This window comes from Scyliorhinus torazame, chromosome 1 (assembly GCF_047496885.1).
Source record: "Scyliorhinus torazame isolate Kashiwa2021f chromosome 1, sScyTor2.1, whole genome shotgun sequence".
Lineage (NCBI taxonomy): Eukaryota > Metazoa > Chordata > Chondrichthyes > Carcharhiniformes > Scyliorhinidae > Scyliorhinus > Scyliorhinus torazame.
Genome location: NC_092707.1, coordinates 215,687,302 through 215,706,695, shown reverse-complemented (window position 1 = coordinate 215,706,695; position 19,394 = coordinate 215,687,302). Strand labels below are relative to the sequence as shown.

The 19,394-nt window shown below is 45.9% G+C and overlaps 1 protein-coding gene across 2 annotated transcripts in view; it reads right to left on the bottom strand.

Annotated features, from left to right (window-relative positions):
* Nucleotides 1-19,394, bottom strand: part of nipal3 (NIPA like domain containing 3) — a 415,839-nt gene that overhangs the window by 364,407 nt on the left and 32,038 nt on the right. The window contains exon 2 of one of the 2 annotated variants that reach the window (XM_072502461.1): nt 3,721-3,857. The exons of the other annotated variant lie outside the window; for it this stretch is intronic. The gene's annotated coding sequence lies outside the window, so the exon portion shown is untranslated. The remainder of the gene's footprint in view (nt 1-3,720; nt 3,858-19,394) is intronic. 2 annotated transcript variants of the gene reach the window in all.

Genomic DNA, 19,394 nt, shown 5'->3' with positions numbered 1-19,394 from the left:
GCTGCTTAGGAATACAAAAAAGCACGAAAAGACAAAACTCAGGAGAGGTTACGATAGTCCCCATCCCACAAAATATGACAGTGTATGGAAAGGCTCAGTAAACCAAGGTCCACCACACTAAGAAAACAAAAAGGGACGGTCAATAGAGAATTAAAGGTGCTATATTTAAATGCGCGCAGTGTACGGAACAAGGTAGATGAGCTTGTGGCCCAGATTGTGACTGGCAGGTATGATGTGGTAGGCATCACAGAGACATGGTTGCAGGGGGTTCAGGACTGGCATTTAAACATCCAGGGATTCACAACCTATCGAAAAGACAGGGAGGTGGGCAGAGGGGGCGGGGTTGCCTTGTTAATTAGGAATGAAATTAAATCAATAGCACTAAATGACATAGGGTCAGATGATGTGGAGTCTGTGTGGGTAGAGTTGAGGAACCACAAAGGCAAAAAAACCATAATGGGAGTTATGTACAGACCTCCTAACAGTGGTCAGGACCGGGGGCACAAAATGCACCACAAAATAGAAAGTGCATGTCAGAAAGGCAAGGTCACAGTGATCATGGGGGACTTCAATATGCAGGTGGACTGGGTAAATAATGCTGCCAGTGGACCCATGGAAAGGGAATTCATTGAATGTTTCCAGGAGGGCTTTTTGCAACAGCTTGTGATGGAGCCCACGAGGGAACAGGCCATTCTGGACTTAGTGTTATGTAATGAGCCAGACTTGATTAAAGATCTTAAAGTAAGGGAGCACTTTGGAGGCAGTGATCATAATATGGTAGAATTCAATCTCCAATTTGAAAGAAAGAAGGTAGAATCAGATGTAAAGGTGTTACAGTTAAATAAAGGTAACTACAGGGGCATGAGGGAGGAACTGACGAAAATCGACTGGGAGCAGAGCCTAGTGGGAAAGACAGTAGAACAGCAATGGCAGGAGTTTCTGGGAGTAATTGAGGACACAGTACAGAGATTCATCCCAAAGAAAAGAAAGGTTATCAGAGGAGGGATTAGGCAGCCATGGCTGACAAAGGAAGTTAGGGAATGCATCAAAGCAAAAGAGAAAGCCTGTAATATGGCAAAGAGTAGTGGGAAGTCAGAAGATTGGGAAGGCTACAAAAACAAACAGAGGATAACAAAGAGAGAAATAAGGAAAGAGAGGATCAAATATGAAGGTAGGCTAGCCAGTAACATTAGGAATGATAGTAAAAGTTTCTTTAAATACATTAAAAACAAACGGGAGGCAAAAGTTGACATTGGGCCGCTCCAAAATGACGCTGGTAATTTTGTGATGGGAGACAAGGAAATAGCTGAGGAACTAAATAAGTACTTTGCGTCAGTCTTCACAGTAGAAGACATGAGTAATATCCCAACAGTTCAGGAGAGTCAGGGGGCAGAGTTGAATATGGTAGCCATCACAAAGGAGAAAGTGCTAGAGAAACTAAGAGGTCTAAAAATTGATAAATCTCCGGGCCCAGATGGACTGCATCCTAGAGTTCTAAAGGAGATAGCTGAAGAAATAGTGGAGGCGTTAGTTATGATCTTTCAAAAGTCACTGGAGTCTGGGAAAGTCCCAGAGGATTGGAAAATCGCTGTTGTAACCCCCTTGTTCAAGAAGGGAACAAGGAAATAGATGGAAAATTATAGGCCAATTAGCCTAACCTCGGTTGTTGGCAAGATTCTAGAATCCATTGTTAGGGATGACATTTCTAAATTCTTGGAAGTGCAGGGTCGGATTAGGACAAGTCAGCATGGATTTAGTAAGGGGAGGTCGTGCCTGACAAACCTGTTAGAGTTCTTTGAAGAGATAACAAATAGGTTAGACCAAGGAGAGCCAATGGATGTTATCTATCTTGACTTCCAAAAGGCCTTTGATAAGGTGCCTCACGGGAGACTGCTGAGTAAAATAAGGGCCCATGGTATTCGAGGCAAGGTACTAACATGGATTGACGATTGGCTGTCAGGCAGAAGGCAGAGAGTTGGGATAAAAGGTTCTTTTTCGGAATGGCAACCGGTGACGAGTGGTGTCCCGCAGGGTTCAGTGTTGGGGCCACAGCTGTTCTCTTTATATATTAACGATCTAGATGACGGGACTGAGGGCATTCTGGCTAAGTTTGCCGATGATACGAAGATAGGTGGAGGGGCAGGTAGTATGGAGCAGGTGGGGAGGCTGCAGAAAGATGTAGACAGTTTAGGAGAGTGGTCCAAGAAATGGCTGATGAAATTCAACGTGGGCAAGTGCGAGGTCTTGCACTTTGGAAAAAAGAATAGAGGCATGGACTATTTTCTAAACGGTGACAAAATTCATAATGCTGAAGTGCAAAGGGACTTGGGAGTCCTAGTCCAGGATTCTCTAAAGGTAAACTTGCAGGTTGAGTCCGTAATTAGGAAAGCAAATGCAATGTTGTCATTCATCTCAAGAGGCTTGGAATATAAAAGCAGGGATGTACTTCTGAAGCTTTATAAAGCATTAGTTAGGCCCCATTTAGAATACTGTGAGCAATTTTGGGCCCCACACCTCAGGAAGGACATACTGGCACTGGAGCGGGTCCAGTGGAGATTCACACGGATGATCCCAGGAATGGTAGGCCTAACATACGATGAACGTCTGAGGATCCTGGGATTATATTCATTGGAGTTTAGGAGGTTGAGGGGAGATCTAATAGAAACTTACAAGATAATGAATGGCTTAGAGAGGGTGGATGTAGGGAAGTTGTTTCCATTAGCAGGGGAGACTAGGACCCGGGGGCACAGCCTTAGAATAAAAGGGAGTCACTTTAGAACAGAGATGAGGAGAAGTTTCTTCAGCCAGAGATGGTGGGTCTGTGGAATTCATTGCCACAGAGGGTGGCGGAGGCCGGGACGTTGAGTGTCTTTAAGACAGAAGTTGATAAATTCTTGATTTCTCGAGGAATTAAGGGCTATGGAGAGAAAGCGGGTAAATGGAGTTGAAATCAGCCATGATTGAATGGTGGAGTGGACTCGATGGGCCGAATGGCCTTACTTCCGCTCCTATGTCTTATGGTCTTAAACAGAGGTACAAAACTTTACACATCCACAAACTAGTTGGCGGTAAATGCAACATTTTTACTGACAATATGAACTGACTATTGTTCTAATGAACAGAATTCTAAATTAGTTTCATATTAGAAATGAGCTGTACCAGTAATCAGATCAAGGTCGGAATGATCACCAGAGCAATATGAAGCCACCATTGTTCAGAACATGGATAAAATGAAAGTCAGCAGAAAACCAGTAAGTACCAGACTCGATTACAGCACAAAATCACATTCCATAGCACACACAAAAATTCAAACATGAAACATTTAAAATTTTTGTTGCACATTGAGGATTGACAGTTAACTATCCAATCAAATGTATTTGAAACTCATCGAAACCAATCAGGACGACATAGAGGTATGGACAGATGGCCTCAGACTGATAACATTTTCCTTAAACATGAGAGTTCAGACAGTCATTTTCTATCCGGATCAATCGATACTTTTACTTGACTATTCGCTATCCTTATTTTCATATTTTCCCTTCTAAAACTCTTGAATCTCTTGTCTTTGCCTTAAGCAAGAAACCATTTCTCTTTTATTTCTGAAAGTTAAAATTGTTTTATAAATTACTTCTCTTTAAGTCTTTTGCTGGCAAGGCTTTATTGGGAATAGATTTAAGTTTCTCTCAATTGTAATCAATAGAAACAATAAAAGATTCTTACTTCGCATCCGAGAAGTGTAACTCAAATTTCTACCGAATTTTAAAGTGTATGCTGGACTGCACTTGAACTGCATGGTAGATCTCTACAATTGGCGCATCGGCAGGATGTGGCAGGACGAGAAAACGTGATAGCTGATGCTTTGTCACGAATGTAATGAACAGAAGCAGGTTCGGTGGAGGAAGAAAAAGTAAAATGGACTATGTTATTATCAATATTTGCGTGTTTTGCTTTGTTAAAAGCAAAATGTATATTCACTGTCCATATTTCTTAAAGGAAAGTGAAAAGTGAACCATCTTGAAGTTTCATAGAATTTACAGTGCAGAAGGAGGCCATTCGGCCCATCGAGTCTGCACCGGCTCTTGGAAAGAGCACCCTACCCAAGGTCAACACCTCCACCCTATCCCCGTAACCCAGTAACCCCACCAACACTAAGGGCAATTTTGGACACTAAGGGCAATTTATCATGGCCAATCCACCTAACCTGCACATCTTTGGACTGTGGGAGGAAACCGGAGCACCCGGAGGAAACCCACGCACACATGGGGAGGATGTGCAGACTCCGCACAGACAGTGACCCAAGCCGGAATCGAACCTGGGACCATGGAGCTGTGAAGCAATTGTGCTATCCACAATGCTACCGTGCTAGTTTTTTTTTTTTTCTTGGGGGTAGGTGTCATGCGAGTGTATCTTTAAAAATGGGTGTTTATATCGAATGGGTGTATCTTTAAGAAATGGGTGTTATTAGATAGTTGCAGTGATGTTAAAGAGTGGGTGGAGCTGGGCTGTCTGTTTGCTTTTACTTTCGTTTTGGACTTGCAGCTACAGGGTGTGTTGAGTTTTGTTTTGAGAACTGGACATCTGCAGGCAAAGCAACGAGCTGTATAAGGATCTCTCTCTGCAAACTAAAGACTGTCTCCAGATCAATTGGGTGATTTCAAAGTGCTGACTGCTCTCAGTAGTGAATTTAAACCTGATCTATTAAAAAGGGTCTTTTGTCTTATGGATGTTAATAAGAAAGATTAAGGTTTACTGATAGAATATTGTATCTGTGGGGAGGATTGATGTTGATAGTTGTTAAGATGTTTACTGTGGGTTTGTCAAGTGTCAATTGGTTTCATAAATAAACATTGTTTTAATTTAAAAGTACTGTAGAGTTCTGTTGCCTCACACCTGCAGAGTGGGCCCGTGTGCACCCCATAACCACAATCTATTAAAAGTTGTGGGTCAGGTGAATTCCATGATACACTTTGGGATTCTCTAAACCCTGGCCCATAACAATTACATTGGTGCCCTCCCCCCTGCATAAATAGTTTCAAGTATGTTCTGGTCATTTTCAACACATTCACAAAATGGGTCGAGGCATTTCCCACTCATTCATACACAGCAAAGGCCACCGCTGACCATTCAGATATTCACACGCTGGGGTCTTCTACGCAGCATCGAGTCAGACCAAGGTTCCCACTTCACCGGCAGGGTAATGCAAAACGTAATGACAATATTTGGCATTAAACAGAAATTCTATATAGCATACCACCCCCAGTCCAGTGGCACGTAGAGCGCAAGAACCACACTTTAAAAACGACTATTAGGAAAACACCACTTGGGACACAGTATTTCCCTTCACCCTCGTGTTCATTAGAAACACGGTTTCCAGTTCCACTGGTTTCACCCCCCACACACACATGACTGGGAGACCCATGAAAGGCATTGAATATTTATTAGGACTTGGTTTGGCAAATCCCGTAATAACCACTCTCACCCACGAAAAAGCAGTGCAACAGGTCACAGAAAACATTAAAGCGACACAACTGGCTGCTGCTGTCCGACTAGGCGCTAGGAAAAGGCAGAGTAAAGCCAACTTTGACAAGAAGATCCACCCCATAGAATACACAGTCGGCCAGCAAGTTATGATCTCATTGTACAACCCAAGCTCCTTCTTATCCCCTAAATTCACAGGCCCTACTCCATTTCAGACAAAGTAAGCCCCTCCGTTTACAAAATAGTGTACCCTAACGGTAAGACTGGTTGGTTCCACATCAATCAACTCAAAGCCTATGGAGCCCAACGTAACCACACCCACCACGTCACCTTGGCAATGGGAGATGACGACACCCCGCCCACTGAAGTTTATGCCCTGCCCCCGATCCAACCCCCCTCGCTTCATGACGAACCTTCCCTTAACTCCGCTGATACATGCAGGCTTCGCACTTGAACTTGACTCGGATGATGACCTCCTGGATATGACTAGTAACCCTAGCGACTTGCTTGATCTCTCGGATGTCAGCTGTCCTAGCCCCCAGAGCAACGACTTGGTTCAATTACACCCCATGCCTGACTGGCACCCCGCACCGACTTATCGGGCCTCGCCTCGCAGCATTGCTTCCACTTCCAGGACCCCAGACCATGACTACCCTCCGCCACGCCACAACCCCAATCACGTTACTATGGCAACGTGACCCTTCTCGACGATTGGTACGACATGACTGGTCAGACAATTCACAGGCCCACGCGGCAAATGCCCAGAGTAACCGTATGAACCTGCGGACGCGAGTCTGGCAGCCATGAGGGGAAGATGATTCAGACAATGAGCCTCTTCTGGGAAATGATTTAACGGAACAATTGATGTACGCAAATATCTGAGGTGTCCAGATGATGACAAGCGGACGCCTACTAAGAATTAAGGTGTCCAATTTCTGATGGAGACTGCCCGCCCTCTTCCTCACCTTTCTTTTTAACACATGGTTTTAACTCATGTCTGTTTTCCTCTGTCTCATAGTCTGATGAAGTTTAATCACTCGCACATGATCAGGTAAGGTCGTCTCGACGAAATCAAAGGTCAGTCTGGCGGATTAGAAAACTAATTTCAATCGATATAAGTACGATTGAGGGCTATTTAACTGAGGGAATTCGAGGGGACAATTCAGCTAGGGCTTGAGGGAATGTGCCTCGGAATCAATTTTGCATGTTGAAAATTAAAATTGTTGTACTGAATTACACTTTAATTTGATTAAGTTCTTTAACGGGTTGAGGAAATGTTACAGACAATTCAGCTAAGATCACTGAGGGAATGTTCTAGAGACAATTCAATGCCGTACAATTAGAATTGATTAAAGTTGGATTTTGTTGGGGAGATATGTCTTATGAGTGAAAAAGTTGGGAGATGAATGACCACTAGGGGGAACCAGAGACTTGGAAAATTCAGAACCGTATTGGAAAAGAGGAGATTTCAGGAATGTTAAATTTACTTTACAGTTTTGATGAAGGAAAAAAAACGTGCAAATTCAAAGTTTTATTGTCTAGTTGGTTGAAATGAATGAAAGTATAATGATTTGAATTCCTTTCAGTTGAGTGGAGATCTCGGTGGATGAATGAGTGTGTGTTTAATAAGAATTTGTGAACTTCCTCTGGTATTCCTAGTTTTTAAAATGTTGCGTTTTGCAAAACGAAGTTCCACATCAATTAGGAGGTATACAGGGGCAGTTAAAGTGAGATTTAAAATGGGGTAAGTATTTGAAAGTTCTTTAGAAAATCAGTAATAATGATTAACATTGTGGAAGTTATTTAGAACACAATTCTCAGGAAGTAAACAAAAAGCAAAATCAAAATGTATAAATTGGGATTTGTAAATGATTAGTTGAACTCGGCATAGTCTTGGTTGGTTAAAAAAGAAAAAGAGAGAACAAAGGAATCAAAAATTGGAAATACGAAGACTAAGCATTCGGTGAATTGAGTCCATGTGCTCCTTTATTAGAGGCAGCCATGAGGTACCTACATTAAAAAATTTTGTTCGGTGAATTCCAAATTGTAGAGATTTCAGTATTTTCTCTGTAAACTCACTACACATCAAATTTAAGATTTGGGAATTTTCATATAGCAAAGACTATGGATTTTTAAAACTTTATTTTAAGATTACACAGGGAGAAAGGAAGATCCCAGTAGAAAGGAAGTGATACGGCACAGCTCCACTGGGTCCTAGTGCCTGCTGAGTTGCAAGAAAGTCACTAGCAGAAGAAATGAAGTTTAGAATTTAACTACATTGCAGGCCGAGCTTTAGGGAATAAAGATATGGGACCGGAGCTTAGATTAGGAGTATTACTTGCAGTATCAGGAAATGAGAATCTGATGGCAGGGAAAGATTAATAAAAATAGATGCAGAAAAAAAATTAAGATATTAAAACCAATTGATAACGTAAAGGAAATAAGGAAAGCAAACCTAGCAATAGAAAGAATGACACGGGGTTAATCAGCACACAATTCCAGTACACAATGGGGAGACGATACAGGCCGTAAAAGAAATAGCCCTTGACCCGAGGTGCCAAATGCGAGATGGAGATAATGATCAAAGAGTTAAAATAGCACGGAATCATTCAAGAAGTCACATATGCATCGATGAATAGCAAGTTAGCAAGCCTGCTGGTACATTTAGAATGGCAACGAATTACAAAGCATTAAATAAGGTTACAAAAAGGAAAAAGAGAAGGATAAACAATTTTTTAATAAATCCACAAACTACATTGGAGAAGGTGGCAGGCAAAACTTATTTAACTAGTACAGATTTAGCCAACGGATTCGGGAGTGTTCCGTTAGACCCAGACAGCAGGGAAAAGACAGGATTTACCTTTGGCACTAAACATTACGTATACTGTAAATTGCCACAAGGATATGTTAATTCCCCAGACCACTTCCAGGCAACAGTAAGGGAGCTGATTAAAGATGATTTGGCTTTAGTATATATTGATGATGTGCTAATTGGAGATGATGATCAGGGTGACACATGTTGAAAGAGTGACCAAAATTATTAAAACACTTAATGAAGCAGGGTTTAAGATAGGGGTAAAGAAATGCCAGATTGGCAGGAGCGAGTTTGATTATCTGGGGTAGTCAGTGTCAAGGGCAGGTGGGGAAGCCAGTGTTGGGATGAGAGAGAAAGCTGCTAGAATCGCAGCGCCCGTTTCACGAAACGGGGGTAAGCAAATCATGGGAATTTGGGGGTATTTGAGACCAGTAGTGGAAGACTTTGGGTCTTTATGCTAGACCCATTTATGAAACTTTAAAGGGGGATTTTAGGTGGACCAGTGAAGAACAAATAAAATTACAGCACAGGAACAGGCCCTTCGGCCCTCCCAGCCTGCGCCGATCCAGATCCTTTATCTAAACCGGTCTTCTATTTTCCAAGGATCTACTTCCCTCTGTTCCCCGCTGTTCATATATCTGTCTAGATGCATCTTAAATGATGCTATTGTGCCCGCCTCTACTACCTCCGCTGGCAAAGCGTTCCAGGCACCCACCACCCTCTGCGTAAAAACCTTCCAAGCACATCTCCCTTAAATTTCCCCCTCTCACCTTGAAATCGTGACCCCTTGTAATTGACACCCCCACTCTTGGAAAAAGGTTGTTGCTATCCACCCTGTCCATATCTCTTGAGATTTGTTCTACTTTCCCGATATTGCTCCAAAGCTTCATCAGTTTGTATGCTTCCTTTTTCATCTTGGCTAGTCTCACAATTCCACCCGTCATCTACGGTTCACTAATCTTGCCATTTCTATCCCTGATTTTCTCAGGGACACGTCTGTACTGCACTCTAATCAACCTTTCCTTAAAAGGGGGGTTTAAACTAATGCAGCAGGGGCATGGGAACCTGGATTGTAGTTTTAGGGTAAGGGAGAATGAGAGTATAGAGGTCAGGAGCACAGATTTGACGTCGCAGGAGGGGGCCAGCGTTCAGGTAGGTGGTTTGAAGTGTGTCTACTTCAATGCCAGGAGTATACGAAACAAGGTAGGGGAACTGGCAGCGTGGGTTGGTACCTGGGACTTCGATGTTGTGGCCATTTCGGAGACATGGATAGAGCAGGGACAGGAATGGATGTTGCAGGTTCCGGGGTTTAGGTGTTTTAGTAAGCTCAGAGAAGGAGGCAAAAGAGGGGGAGGTGTGGCGCTGCTAGTCAAGAGCAGTATTACGGTGGCGGAGAGGATGCTAGATGGGGACTCTTCTTCCGAGGTAGTATTGGCTGAAGTTAGAAACAGGAAAGGAGAGGTCACCCTGTTGGGAGTTTTTTATAGGCCTCCTAATAGTTCTAGGGATGTAGAGGAAAGGATGGCGAAGATGATTCTGGATATGAGCGAAAGTAACAGGGTAGTTATTATGGGAGACTTTAACTTTCCAAATATTGACTGGAAAAGATATAGTTCGAGTACAATAGATGGGTCGTTTTTTGTACAGTGTGTGCAGGAGGGTTTCCTGAAACAATATGTTGACAGGCCAACAAGAGGCGAGGCCACGTTGGATTTGGTTTTGGGTAATGAACCAGGCCAGGTGTTGGATTTGGAGGTAGGAGAGCACTTTGGGGACAGTGACCACAATTCGGTGACGTTTACGTTAATGATGGAAAGGGATAAGTATACACCGCAGGGCAAGAGTTATAGCTGGGGGAAGGGCAATTATGATGCCATTAGACGTGACTTGGGGGGGATAAGGTGGAGAAGTAGGCTGCAAGTGTTGGGCACACTGGATAAGTGGGGCTTGTTCAAGGATCAGCTACTGCGTGTTCTTGATAAGTATGTACCGGTCAGACAGGGAGGAAGGCGTCGAGCGAGGGAACCGTGGTTTACCAGGGAAGTGGAATCTCTTGTTAAGAGGAAGAAGGAGGCCTATGTGAAGATGAAGTGTGAAGTTTCGGTTGGGGCGATGGATAGTTACAAGGTAGCGAGGAAGGATCTAAAGAGAGAGCTAAGACGAGCAAGGAGGGGACATGAGAAGTATTTGGCAGGAAGGATCAAGGAAAACCCAAAAGCTTTCTATAGGTATGTCAGGAATAAGCGAATGACTAGGGAAAGAGTAGGACCAGTCAAGGACAGGGATGGGAAATTGTGTGTGGAGTCTGAAGAGATAGGCGAGATACTAAATGAATATTTTTCGTCAGTATTCACTCAGGAAAAAGATAATGTTGTGGAGGAGAATGCTGAGCCCCAGGCTAATAGAATAGATGGCATTGAGGTACGTAGGGAAGAGGTGTTGGCAATTCTGGACAGGCTGAAAATAGATAAGTCCCCGGGACCTGATGGGATTTATCCTCGGATTCTATGGGAGGCCAGGGAAGAGATTGCTGGACCTTTGGCTTTGATTTTTATGTCATCATTGGCTACAGGAATAGTGCCAGAGGACTGGAGGACAGCAAATGTGGTCCCTTTGTTCAAAAAGGGGAGCAGAGACAACCCCGGCAACTATAGACCGGTGAGCCTCACGTCTGTAGTGGGTAAAGTCTTGGAGGGGATTATAAGGGACAAGATTTATAATCATCTAGATAGGAATGATATGATCAGGGATAGTCAGCATGGCTTTGTGAAGGGTAGGTCATGCCTCACAAACCTTATTGAGTTCTTTGAGAAGGTGACTGAACAGGTAGACGAGGGTACAGCAGTTGATGTGGTGTATATGGATTTCAGCAAAGCGTTTGATAAGGTTCCCCACGGTAGGCTATTGCAAAAAATACGGAGGCTGGGGATTAAGGGTGATTTAGAGAAGTGGATCAGAAATTGGCTAGCTGAAAGAAGACAGAGGGTGGTGGTTGATGGGAAATGTTCAGAATGGAGTACAGTCACAAGTGGAGTACCACAAGGATCTGTTCTGGGGCCGTTGCTGTTTGTCATTTTTATCAATGACCTAGAGGAAGGCACAGAAGGGTGGGTGAGTAAATTTGCAGATGATACTAAAGTCGGTGGTGTTGTCGATAGTGTGGAAGGATGTAGCAGGTTACAGAGGGATATAGATAAGCTGCAGAGCTGGGCTGAGAGGTGGCAAATGGAGTTTAATGTAGAGAAGTGTGAGGTGATTCACTTTGGAAGGAATAACAGGAATGCGGAATATTTGGCTAATGGTAAAGTTCTTGAAAGTGTGGCTGAGCAGAGGGATCTAGGTGTCCATGTACATAGATCCCTGAAAGTTGCCACCCAGGTTGATAGGGTTGTGAAGAAGGCCTATGGAGTGTTGGCCTTTATTGGTAGAGGGATTGAGTTCCGGAGTCGGGAGGTCATGTTGCAGCTGTACAGAACTCTGGTCCGGCCGCATTTGGAGTATTGCGTACAGTTCTGGTCACCGCATTATAGGAAGGACGTGGAGGCTTTGGAGCGGGTGCAGAGGAGATTTACCAGGATGTTGCCTGGTATGGAGGGAAAATCTTATGAGGAAAGGCTGACGGACTTGAGGTTGTTTTCGTTGGAGAGAAGAAGGTTAAGAGGAGACTTAATAGAGGCATACAAAATGATCAGGGGGTTGGATAGGGTGGACAGTGAGAGCCTTCTCCCGCGGATGGATATGGCTGGCACGAGGGGACATAACTTTAAACTGAGGGGTAATAGATATAGGACAGAGGTCAGAGGTAGGTTCTTTACGCAAAGAGTAGTGAGGCCGTGGAATGCCCTACCTGCTACAGTAGTGAACTCGCCAACATTGAGGGCATTTAAAAGTTTATTGGATAAACATATGGATGATAATGGCATAGTGTAGGTTAGATGGCTTTTGTTTCGGTGCAACATCGTGGGCCGAAGGGCCTGTACTGCGCTGTATTGTTCTATGTTCTATGTTCTATTTCAAATGTGGATTTACCCTTAAACAGCTGCTCCCAATCCACATTCCCGAGCTCTGCCGAAGAGGAGATTGGACCAGTTAAAAACAGCAGTAGCAACATCCGGGCCATTAGAGGAGAGACATGAAGAGGACGATTTGAGCATTAAATTTGATTTGTACGCAAATGGATATGGTATGGTGCTTGTTAATCATAGTACTCAGACACTTATCAAACATTGACAGGAAATTGGTCAAGGGCTGAACAAACGTTTTCAGACATTGCAAAATGTCTGGCAGCAATAACAAAAAGGATAGCAGAGACTGAAAATTTATCAGCCGGAAAGAAAATTTATGTCACAACTGAATTTTTAGAATTGACAGAGTTGACCAAGAGACAGGGTTGCCAGCAAGGCGCGAATACAGCTCGATGGGAAAGATGAGAAACCATTCTTTTAAACCCTGCCTTAATGTTTATTCATAACATTAAAGAGGGACAGAAACTTGATAAATCAGTTAGCAGAACAGAGTTGGTAAATGCTTGGGTGGTACATATGGATGGTAGTAAAGTTAAGGAGGACAAGGGGCAAGCCAGGGGGGCATCCATTTTAAAAAAATTAAGGAAAGAAAATGGTGGAGAAACAGGGAGTAAAGAAACAGGGAGTAGCATAGAAAAAAAACTGAGACACTGATGGAAGAATGGTCACTAGAGTATGCAGGCCCTCTTTTTCCTAGTGTCATGATATTCAGATAAACATCATGGTGCAAACACACATACATGCTGATGGACAGATCAACGGACCAATCAACACACACACAACATCACAGCCAATCACAAGCAAGAGCACACGCACTATAAAACAGGGAACACCACAGTTCCCGCTCATTCCAGCAGGAGACAGCTCAGGGCACAGAGCTCACAGCAAGCCACTCAGACATACACCATGTGCTGAGTGCCTCTCTAAGATAGTGTTAGGGCTGGGTCCACAAGTTAAAGGGTAAAGAGCGAACCACAGTCATATGTTTACAGATGTTGTTATTGTTAGTAATAAAACAGAGTTGTACCATCTGCAACCGTGTTGGTTCGTCTGTATAGCAGAACACCCAACACGACATAGTACCAGGATTGGAACCCAGCAACTGTGAGACCTACCTACACATCTTCAGGAATCCCCCATCCTGCGCCATGGACACCATCAGCCCGCCGCAGACGCTCCAAATCGCTGGAAACCTCAGCGTCAACTGGAAGCTGTTTAAACAGCGCTTCCAGTTCTTCCAAGAAGCCACAGAGGGAGAATGCTTCGAACACCAGAAAAATCGCTCTCCTCCTCTCCACGGCAGGGCAACACGCCATCCACATTTACAACTCCCTGGTGTTCGCGGACGGTGAGGACAAGACGAAGTACAAGACGGTCCTTCTCAAACTCGAGCAGCACTTCAGCGTCGAGGTGAACGAGAGCTTCGAGAGGTACCTCTTCCAGCAGGGCCTGCACGGTAAGGATGAGCCTTTTCAATCTTTCCTGACACACCTCCGTATCCTCACGCAGTCCTGCGGTTATGAGGCCACCTCCGATTCCATGATTCGGGACCAGATAGTTTTTGGTCACCTCGGGCACCCTACGCCAGCAGCTCCTCAAGATTAAGAGCCTCACCTTAACCACTGCCATCGAAGCCTGCGTCCTCCATGAAAACGCGACCAGCCGGTACTCCCAATTCCAGGCGGCCGAATCGACATGGCAGGGGTCTTACGAGGCCGAGCGGGTCCAGTCGATTGAGTTCCTCCCGGCCCGCGGCCCGGACGAGGGCGGCCATTTCACGCACTTTCCGCGTCAAAAGAGACGTTGACGCAGCGGCACGGTGACACAGTGGTTAGCATTGCCGCCTCACAGTGCCAGGGACCAGGGTTCAATTCTGATCTTGGGGTCGATGTGGAGTTTGTATGTTCTCCCCATGTCTGCATGGGTTTCCTCCCACAGTCCAAAGATGTGCAGGTTAGTTGGATTGGCTATGCTAAATTGTCCAAAAGGTTAGGTGGTTATGGGATTACGGGAATGGGACAGGGGAGTAGGGTGCTCTTTCGGAAGCTCGATGCAGACTTGATGAGCCGAATGGCAGCACGGTAGCACAGCAGCTAGCATAGTTGCTTCACAGCTCCAGGGTCCCAGGTTCAACTCACGGCATGGGTCACTGTCTGTCAGTGTGGAGTCTGCACGTTCTCCTCATGTCTGCGTGGGTTTCCTCCGGGTGCTCCGGTTTCCTCCCACAGTACAAAGATGTGAAGGTTAGGCGGGATTGGCCATGCTAAATTGCCCTTAGTGTTCAAAAAGGCTGGGTTAGGTGGGGTTACAAGGATAGGATGGAGGTGTGGGTTTAGGTAACGTGCTCTTTCTGCGAACCAATGCAGACTCGATGGGCTGAATGGCCTCCTTCTGCACTGTAAATTCTATAATTCTGCACTGTAGGGATTCTATGTTCTAAAAAGGTGAAGTTTATCAAGCACAATATATTGCAACTTTTGTATGTTACCAGGCAAGAACCAACATCGACAATCATTTGTGTTAGCACATTGTGATACATTAAATGTAAATTTATCTAAAATGTCACTGAAATTGGAGCCTCACAATATAAAACAGGCCTTATTAAATTTATTGAAACTACATATATTGACAAGGGCACCTATTCAGAGGTCTTGCAATGTGCCAGTCCCATCAGAATGCACTCCGTGCTAAGCTAATGAAGTCTGTGCTGGCTCAACCATGATCATGGTGGGATGAAGATGGTTGGCATTAACATTGACAACCGGGAGACAGTCGCTGTTGGCCGTGACCTCTGGAGGCTGACAGCATGTTTGGGAGGGCATTGGAAGAGGCGAACAGAAACAAAAAGCTCAGCTAGCCGAGAAGAGGGCCCAGAGAAAGAGGAGGCCAGTGAATCCTGCACTTTCCAGTCTGTCATGATATTCAGATAAACATCATGGTGCAAACACATACACACTGATGGACAGATCAACGGACCAATCAACACACACGCAACATCACAGTCAATCACCAGTGAGAGCACACGCACTATAAAACGGGGAACACCACAGTTCTCGCTCATTCCAGCAGGAGACAGCTCAGGGCACAGAGCTCACAGCAAGCCACTCAGGCATACATCATGTGCTGAGTGCCTCTCTAAGATAGTGTTAGGGCTGGGTCCACAAGTTTTTTAAAAAATATATTTTATTAAAGTTTTTCGATCAAAAAGAATTTTCCATTTTTACAACTTTGTAACAAAATGTACATCGACCGTTTTTTAAACAATATATTAAACTAACAACAAGTGCAGAAAAAGAACAAGAAAAGAGAAATAATATTACTGAAAAAAATATAAACAACTAGCATGGAAAGAAAGAAAAGAACAAAAAACCCAAACACCGAATACACCCTCCCCCCTCCCCCCTCCCTCCCCCCTGGGTTGCTGCTGCTGTCTTTCCTGTTTTCCCTTATCGCTCTGCGAGATAGTCAATGAACGGTTGCCACCGCCTGGTGAACCCTTGAGCCGAACCTCTTAGTGCGTATTTTATTCGCTCCAATTTTATAAACCCTGCCATGTCGTTTATCCAGGCCTCCACGCCCGGGGGTTTGGCTTCTTTCCACATCAGTAGAATCCTTCGCCGGGCTACTAGGGATGCAAAGGCCAAAACATCGGCCTCTCTCGCCTCCTGCAATCCCGGCTCTTCTACAACCCCAAATATAGCTAACCCCCAGCTCGGTTCGACCCGGACCCCCACCACCTTTAGATCACTCTTGCCACACCTACCCAGAACCCATGCAATACCGGACATGACCAAAACATGTGGGTGCGCTTCCCGCGCACCTCCCGCACCTATCCTCCACTCTAAAAAATCTACTCAGCCTTGCTCCTGTCATATGCGCCCTGTGTAGAACCTTGAATTGGATCAGGCTAAGCCTGGCACACGAGGACGAGGAATTTACCCGACTTAGGGCATCTGCTCACAGCCCCTCCTCAATCTCTTCCCCCAGCTCCTCCTCCCATTTACCCTTCAGCTCCTCTACCATCGTCTCCCCCTTGTCTCTCATTTCCCTGTATATATCGGACACTTTACCTTCACCGACCCATGCCCCCGAAATCACTCTGTCCTGGATCCCTTGCGCCGGGAGCTGTGGAAATTCCCTCACCTGTTGCCTCGCAAATGCCCTCACTTGCATATATCGGAAGGCATTCCGAGGTGGCAACTCGTATTTTTCTACCAATGCTTCCAAACTCACGAACGTCCCGTCCAAGAACAAGTCCTTCAACTTCCCAATTCCTGCTCGCTGCCAAGATTGGAATCCTCCATCTATCCTCCCCGGGACAAACCTGTGATTGTTCCTTATCGGGGACCACACCGAGGCACCCGTCACTCCCCTATGTCGTCTCCACTGCCCCCAAATCTTCAAAGTCGCCATCACCACTGGGTTTGTGGTGTATTTTTTCGGGGGGGGAACAGTAACGGCGCCATCACCAGTGCTTTTAAACTTGTTCCCTTACAGGACGCCATCTCCAGCCTTTTCCACGCCGCCCCTTCTTCTTCCCTCATCCACTTACATATCATAGACACGTTGGCGGCCCAATAATAGTCACTCAGACTCGGCAGTGCCAGTCCCCCTCTGTCCCTACTGCGCTGCAGGAACCCCCTCTTTACCCTCGGGGTCTTTCCAGCCCACACAAAGCTCATAATACTCATAGAATTTACAGAGCAGAAGGAGGCCATTCAGCCCATCGATTCTGCACCGGTTCTTGGAAAGAGCACCCTACCCAAGGTCAACACCGCCACCCTATCCCCATAACCCCGTAACCCCACGGGCAATTTTGGACACTAAGGGCAATTTATCATGGCCAATCCACCTAACCCGCACATCTTTGGACTGTGGGAGGAAACCGGAGCACCCGGAGGAAACCCACGCACACACGGGGAGGATGTGCAGACTCCGCACAGACAGTGACCCAAGCCAGAATCGAACCTGGGATCCTGGAGCTGTGAAGCAATTGTGCTATCCACAAGGCTACCGTGCTGCCCAATCCTGTCCACTTTCTTGAAAAAGGCCTTTGTAATCAGTATGGGGAGGTACTGAAACACGAAAAGAAACCTCGGGAGGACCACCATTTTAACCGCCTGTACTCTACCCGCCAATGACAGGGGCACCATGTCCCACCTCTTAAAGTCCTCCTCCATCTGCTCTACCAGTCGCGTCAAGTTAAGTTTATGCAAGGTTCCCCAGTTCCTGGCCACCTGGATCCCTAGATATCGAAAATCCCTTGCTACTCTCCTCAGCGGCAGATCGTCTATTCCCCTGCCCTGTTCCCCGGGGTGCATCACAAAAAGTTCACTCTTTCCCATATTCAATTTATATCCCGAGAACTCTCCAAACTCCCTGAGTGTCTGCATTATCTCTGGCATCCCCTCCACTGGGTCTGCCACATATAGCAGCAAATCATCCGCATATAATGACACCCGATGTTCCTCTCCTCCTCTGAGCACCCCCCTCCACCTCTTAGAGCCCCTCAGCGCTATGGCCAATGGCTCGATTGCCAACGCGAACAGTAACGGGGACAGGGGGCACCCCTGTCTTGTGCCCCTATGTAATCGAAAATAGTTGGATCGTTGCCTGTTTGTAACCACGCTTGCCACCGGGGCCCCGTACAGGAGCTGAACCCATCTGATGAACCCCTCTCCAAATCCAAATCTCTTCAGTACCTCCCACAGGTAGTCCCACTCCACTCTGTCAAATGCCTTCTCTGCATCCATCGCCACCACTATCTCCGCCTCCTCCTCCGGTGGGGGCATCATCATCACCCCCAGCAACCTTCGTATATTGGCATTCAATTGCCTCCCTTCAACAAACCCTGTCTGGTCGTCATGTACCACCCCTGGGACACAGTCCTCTATCCTTGTCACCATCACTTTGGCCAGTAACTTGGCATCTACATTTAGGAGGGAGATGGGCCTGTATGACCCGCACTGCAGCGGGTCTTTGTCTCATTTCAGGATCAACGATATCGTCGCCTCCGACATTGTCGGGGGTAGTGTCCCCCTTTCCTTAGCCTCATTGAAGGTTCTCGTCAGGAGTGGGGCCAGTAGGTCCACATATTTCCTGTAAAATTCCACCGGGAACCCATCTGGTCCCGGGGCCTTTCCTGCCTGCCTGTTCCCAATTCTTCCTTTAATCACCTCCTCCACCTCAATCTGCGCTCCCAAACCGGCCACCTCCTGCTCCTCAACCCTCGGGAACTCCAGCTGGTCCAGGAAGTGTATCATTCCCTCTTTCCCCTCCGGGGGTTGGGACTTATACAGCCTCTCATAAAATGACTTAAACACCCCGTTCACCCTCCCCACTCTCTGCTCCATCCTTCCCTCCCCGTCCCTAACTCGTCCGATCTCTCTCACCGCCCCCCTCTTCCTAAGTTGTTGGGCCAGCAATCGGCTCGCCTTTTCCCCATATTCGTATTGTATTCCCTGTGCCTTCCTCCACTGTGTCTCCGCCTTACCCGTGGTCAGCAGGTCAAACTCCGTCTGTAGTCTCCATCTTTCCCTGTATAGCCCTTCATCCGGGGCCTCCGCATATTGCCTATCCACCCTCAGAATCTCCCCAATCAGTCTCTCCCTTTCTTTACCCTCTTGTTTCCCCCTGTGGGTTACATAGAACATAGAACAATACAGCGCAGTACAGGCCCTTCGGCCCACGATGTTGCACCGAAACAAAAGCCATCTAACCTACACTATGCCATTATCATCCATATGTTTATCCAATAAACTTTTAAATGCCCTCAATGTTGGCGAGTTCACTACTGTAGCAGGTAGGGCATTCCACGGCCTCACTACTCTTTGCGTAAAGAACCTACCTCTGACCTCTGTCCTATATCTATTACCCCTCAGTTTGAAGTTTTGTCCCCTCGTGCCAGCCATATCCATCCGCGGGAGAAGGCTCTCACTGTCCAGCCTATCCAACCCCCTGATCATTTTGTATGCCTCTATTAAGTCTCCTCTTAACCTTCTTCTCTCCAACGAAAACAACCTCAAGTCCATCAGCCTTTCCTCATAAGATTTTCCCTCCATACCAGGCAACATCCT